Raw genomic sequence first — 5,443 nt, forward strand, 5'->3', positions numbered from 1 at the left:
AGAGAGAGACCCTTCCTATAGACGAGCTTCCGTCGGTTCTTCGAGAATCCGATCTGCAATCCTTTGTTCAAGAATACAACATTTGTCCTGATTCATATGAGCTGATCAAGTGCCATGGCGATCTTCGTGTCGATCACTCTTTTGAAGAGAATGACATGGTCATGGTGTACGAGGAACAGTTAAAGGCCGGTCTGAGGTTCCCTCTAGCCGATTTCTATAAGGAGGTCCTAAAACTTCACCGAGCATCCATTGTTCAAATCCACCCCAACTCGTGGCGGATCTTGGTAGCTTTCCGAGGTCTATGCCGAGCTAAGGGAATCAGACCTACGGCTAAGGTGTTTGCCGAAGCTGCATGACTAACTCGCCGAAAGGATGACGAACACTGGTTCTTTCGGTGAAGCCTCATTGCGGACTCTTTTCCGATCTGCCCTCATCCCTTAAGAATTGGAAGAACAGGTTCTTCATTACGAGGAGTAAAGATCAGTGCTTTGAGGACTTTCCTCGTAGTTGGTGGTACCGAGGGCCCCTGCTTCAAGCACTTTACCTGAGTCAAGAGGAAAGCTTGATAGTGATGGAGCTGAAAAGTCAGGCCGCCACTCTAAAATATTCTGTCCAAATGCGGTGGCTGATCGCACCATTGGACCATGCAATCACCGGCCGAGATCGCGAACTTCCGCTCTCGACCTCGGCATTGGTATTTTCTATATCTCGCTCGGGACCTTAGCGATCTCACTAACCTCTTTTCTGTGCAGGTATGGCGGGTGGTGAGGGTTCTAGGAAGTGGAAGAAGGAAAGAGAGATCTCCCGGAAGGTAAAGGAGATGAAGCGTTCGGAACGTCTTCAAACACTCGGTCACGAACCTGGGGAGATACAAAGAGACCCGCCTCAACCTTCGGGTCCGCCGACCATTGAGGTCGGATCTCCTCCTAGATCGGAAGAGCAGCCCCCGCCTCTCGCAGTTATTCCAAGCACGGAAAGGGAGCCTTCTCAATCTTCTGGGAGGACCTCTTCTCGTGGCGCTGACATCGATCGATCGCTTGAAGAATAACCTGATCGTTAGGGAGAACTCCGATTTTGCCAAAGTCACGGGATCTACCATCTTCTTTCGGGAGGATCGGACAGCTATCCCGGAGTGGTCTCGATGATATCTTGACTCGAACCATGAGCCTAAACGTGGAGTGTCCGTGAACCGGACCATGATTCGAAAAGATTCGGCGCACTGGGTAAGGAGGTCGGGAAGAAAAATCGAAGTGGCTTCCTCCGATCTCAACTCTCATCCGCTCAAGATTATATATCTCAAGTTGAGGCGAAGTACCATGAAGACCACCGCCGAAAGGTCTCGTGACTTGGTGAAAGTGAACGGGCTCTCGAGAAGTCCGGGCACTTGTGCCAACGGCGCTCAGTCGCTCAACTTGTAGAGGAGCTTAATGCGAAGGATAAGGAGCTTTCGGAGAAAGACAAAGAGCTTAAGGAAAAGGATGAAGAGATGGTGTCGGGAATAGCTGGAGCCTATGTGAATGCTCATAAGGATCTCTTGGCCGAACTCCAAAGCGCTATCCTCAAGAGGACTTCTCTTGGATGGACGACTGGCTCGGGGCGAGGGTGAAGATAGTGAGGAGGAGGGCGAGGAAGAGAGAGAGAGAGAGAATGTAAATCAGTGGGGATCACCCCACCGAATAACTTGTACAAATTATGAAATGAAATGGAATATCTCTTTTGTTCAATGAATGGATGTGATTGGAAAATCTTTGAATTGCCTAAGTATTTGATTGTATGAGCATAGCGAAACATGAACTAAATGCCATTATTAATCTAAGTATAAAAGATCGGAAAGCACAATAAGCATGAGATCGGTGGGGAGAAATCTTTGAGCAGGACTTGATTAAAATTGAAAATTTAACTTGAACACTTAAGATCGGAACCCTCGTTAAACCGAACCAAAACTTTAGCTCTTAATCTTCCGAAAAGGAGGTCGGCAATAAAACTGGTAGGAAAAGATCTAGTGCCAGTTCATTTTATTTATCAACAGAGATCGAGAATATACTTGATGTGTCCGGAAATTCGACAACGGGTTTGAGAGGTCGGTAAATGATTTGAGAGATCGGCGAGGCCTTAATGAATATGAGGACTCAGCATTAATTCAATTCTTTGTGAGGAGAGATCGGAAATGTGACCGCCTATCAAAGAGGGATCGGAAACGTGGTTAGCTGTTCAAAGAAGAATTTTTATTGATTCTAGGGATCGGCCAAAATATGGTGTCGACAGGATGGTATGGTGAGGAATTGAGATGTTGGATCTTGTATTGCTCACATAATCTTTGGACCTTTGGACCATTCAAATTCTTGGCGTTGTCAGTGACGATCTCACTGGGGAGGCTGTGTCGGCAGATAATATTATTTCGGAGGAACTTGAGAAATGTGTTCTGTGTGATGTGGGCATATGATGTCGCTTCGACCCATTTAGAAAAATAGTTAATAGCTACCAAGATAAATCTATGCCCATTGGATGCCTTGGGGTTGATGGGACCAATCACGTCGATTCCCCACATTGCGAAAGGCCATGGTGAGACGAGGTTGAACAATTGGTGAGGCGGAACATTTATCGGATCTGCGTAGATTTGACATTTGTGACACTTCCAAAAGTATTCGATGCAATCCTTCTCTATAGTAGTCCAGAAGTATCCTCATCGCAAGATTTGTTTAGCCATCATATGTCCATTAGCATGAGTAGCACAGTTCCCCTCATGAGTTTCGAAAAGGATCCTCTTTGCTTCTTTTGCATCCACGCATCTCAACAATTAGCCGTTGGAGCTCCTTTTGTATAGAATTTCTCCACTGGGGAAGTATCCCAAAGCTAATCTTCGGATCATTCTTCTTTCATTTCTACTTGCCCCTGGAGGGAATTTTCTGGTTTTGATGTAGACCTGGATGTTATGATACCAAGGTTTACCATCTATTTCCTCCTCGATCATGAAGCAGTACGCTGGCTCACTCCTTGCTTTGATCTGCAATTCCTGAGTCATTTGCCCTTCTTCTATTTAAGCCATAACAGCCAGGGTGGCTAAGGCATCCGCGAATTGATTTTTGTCCCGACTGAGGTGAGTGAAAGAAATTTCTTCGAATTTCTTGATCAATTCCAGTAGGTACTTCTGATATGGGATTAACTTTGGATCCTTGGTTTGCCATTCTCCCTTGACTTGATAAATGATCAAAGCTAAATCTCCATATACCTCTAACGTCCTGACTTTCATTTCGATGGCGGCCTGTAAACCCATCACACAAGCTTCGTATTCTGTGACATTATTGGTACATTCAAAACTTAATTTGATGGCTATTGGGAAGTGTTTCCCATCGGGTGATACCAGTACTGCCCCAATTCCATTACCAGACAAATTAACAGTTCTGTCGAAATATATTTCCCACACATCAGCTGGCACTTTTTCTTCACTGTCGACTTCATTAACATGCTCATCAGGGAATTCAAAATCCAAGGCTTCATAATCCTAGATTGGGTTTTCTGCTAGGAGATCAGCAATTACGCTGCCTTTCACAGCTTTCCGAGTCATATAGACAATGTCATATTGAGAGAGTATGACTTGCCACTTGGCTATCCTTCCCGGCACAAATGGACTTTCGAACACATACTTAATAGGATCCATCCTAGAGATGAGCCATGTCTTATGATTCAACATATAGTGTTTAAATCGATTTGTCACCCAGGCTAATGCACAACAAGTTTTCTCTAGGAATACCTTGACTCGCAATCATTGAACTTCTTGCTCAGGTAGTAGATGGCTCTTTCCTTTCGACCAGTGTCATCATGCTATCCCAAAACACATCCCATTGAAGTCTGTTGGACAGCCATGTATAGAATCAACGGTCTTCCCGCCACCGGAGAAACTAATACTGGTGGGTTTAACAGGTACTGCTTAATTCTCTCGAAAGCCTCTTGGCAAACTGAATCCCATTGAGCGGTGTTGTTCTTTCAGAGTAATCTAAAGATAGGCTCAGCCTTAGCAATGAGGTTGGAAATAAATCTCGAAATGTAGTTCAGCTTTCCTAGGAAACTGCGCACCTCCCTTTCTTTCTTTGGGGATGGCATCTCTTGAATAGCTCGAACTTTGTCTGGATCTACTTCTATTCCCTTCTCACTCACTATGAATCCCAACAACTTCCCAGATTTAGCTCCGAACACACATTTGGTAGGGTTCAATTTTAGCTGATACTTCCTGAGTCTCTCGAATACTTTTCTTAGTACCTGCACATGGCTTTCTCCTTCCCTGGATTTGATGATCATATCATCGACGTACACCTCCACTTCTTTGTGCATCATATCATGGAATAATGTGACCATAGCATGTTCTTAGGTAGAGCCTGCATTCTTTAAGCCAAATGGCATGACCCGATAACAGAATACCCACCACTGAGTGACAAAAGCGGTTTTCTCCTTATCCTGTTCATCCATGAGGATTTGATTGTACCCGAATGCTCCATCGATACATGAACATCTGCCCAATCCTGCGGCATTGTCTACTAGCACGTTTATGTGCAGGAGAGGGAAATCATCCTTCAGGCTTGCTTTATTAAGATCCTTGTAATCAACGCACACCCTGACTATTCTGTCTTTCTTCATTACCTGGACAATGTTAGCTATCCATTGAGGATACTTGACTACTTCTAGAAACCCATCATCATACTGCTTTTTGACTTCATCCCTAACTTTGAGCAGTGTGTCAGGGTTCATTCTTCTCAGCTTCTGCTTTACCGGGATCGTTCCGGGAATTAGGGGAATCTTGTGTGTCACAATCTAGGGGTCTAAGCCGGTCATATCGTCATAGCTCCATGAAAATACGTCCAGGAATTCTTTGAGCAGACTGACCATATCTTTTAATTCTGCACTCTCCACAACTTTAAGTTCTGTTTTTATTTCTTCTGTGCCAAAATTCACGGTGTGTGTTTCGTCCCTGTAAGGTACCAGGGAAGGTTCATCTCTTTCATCCCTTTCTTCTACGAGTTCCTCCTCAGAATCACTTGAAGTAATGGCAGTTATGGGGATTTCAAAATTAACCAGAGGAATTTTTGAGTCTATTGGATTATTAGGTGTTAATTGATGAATGGTCCTGAAGAAATGAAAGTGGAATATATTACGAAAATGGCAAAACAAGGAAAAGAGAATTGGATGTAAAAATGCGCTATTAATCCATTAATATTTGCATGATAAGAAAAGGGTCCATTTGCAGTATTATACTTGTCACCATGGACAAAATGATCAAGTGTTGATAACCAAAAGTACTTTACTTGAAATTGAGTACAGGAATGTCCTCTGCCGTCCAGTTGTCCAGTTCTTGCCCTTCAGCTATTGGCGAGACTAGAGCCTCATACAAGGAATCGAGATGGATGACATTAATGGATGGTTCATCGGGTGATTCTTCAGTTTTCGCTGG

The sequence above is a fragment of the Hevea brasiliensis genome, chromosome 18, assembly GCF_030052815.1.
Source record: "Hevea brasiliensis isolate MT/VB/25A 57/8 chromosome 18, ASM3005281v1, whole genome shotgun sequence".
Lineage (NCBI taxonomy): Eukaryota > Viridiplantae > Streptophyta > Magnoliopsida > Malpighiales > Euphorbiaceae > Hevea > Hevea brasiliensis.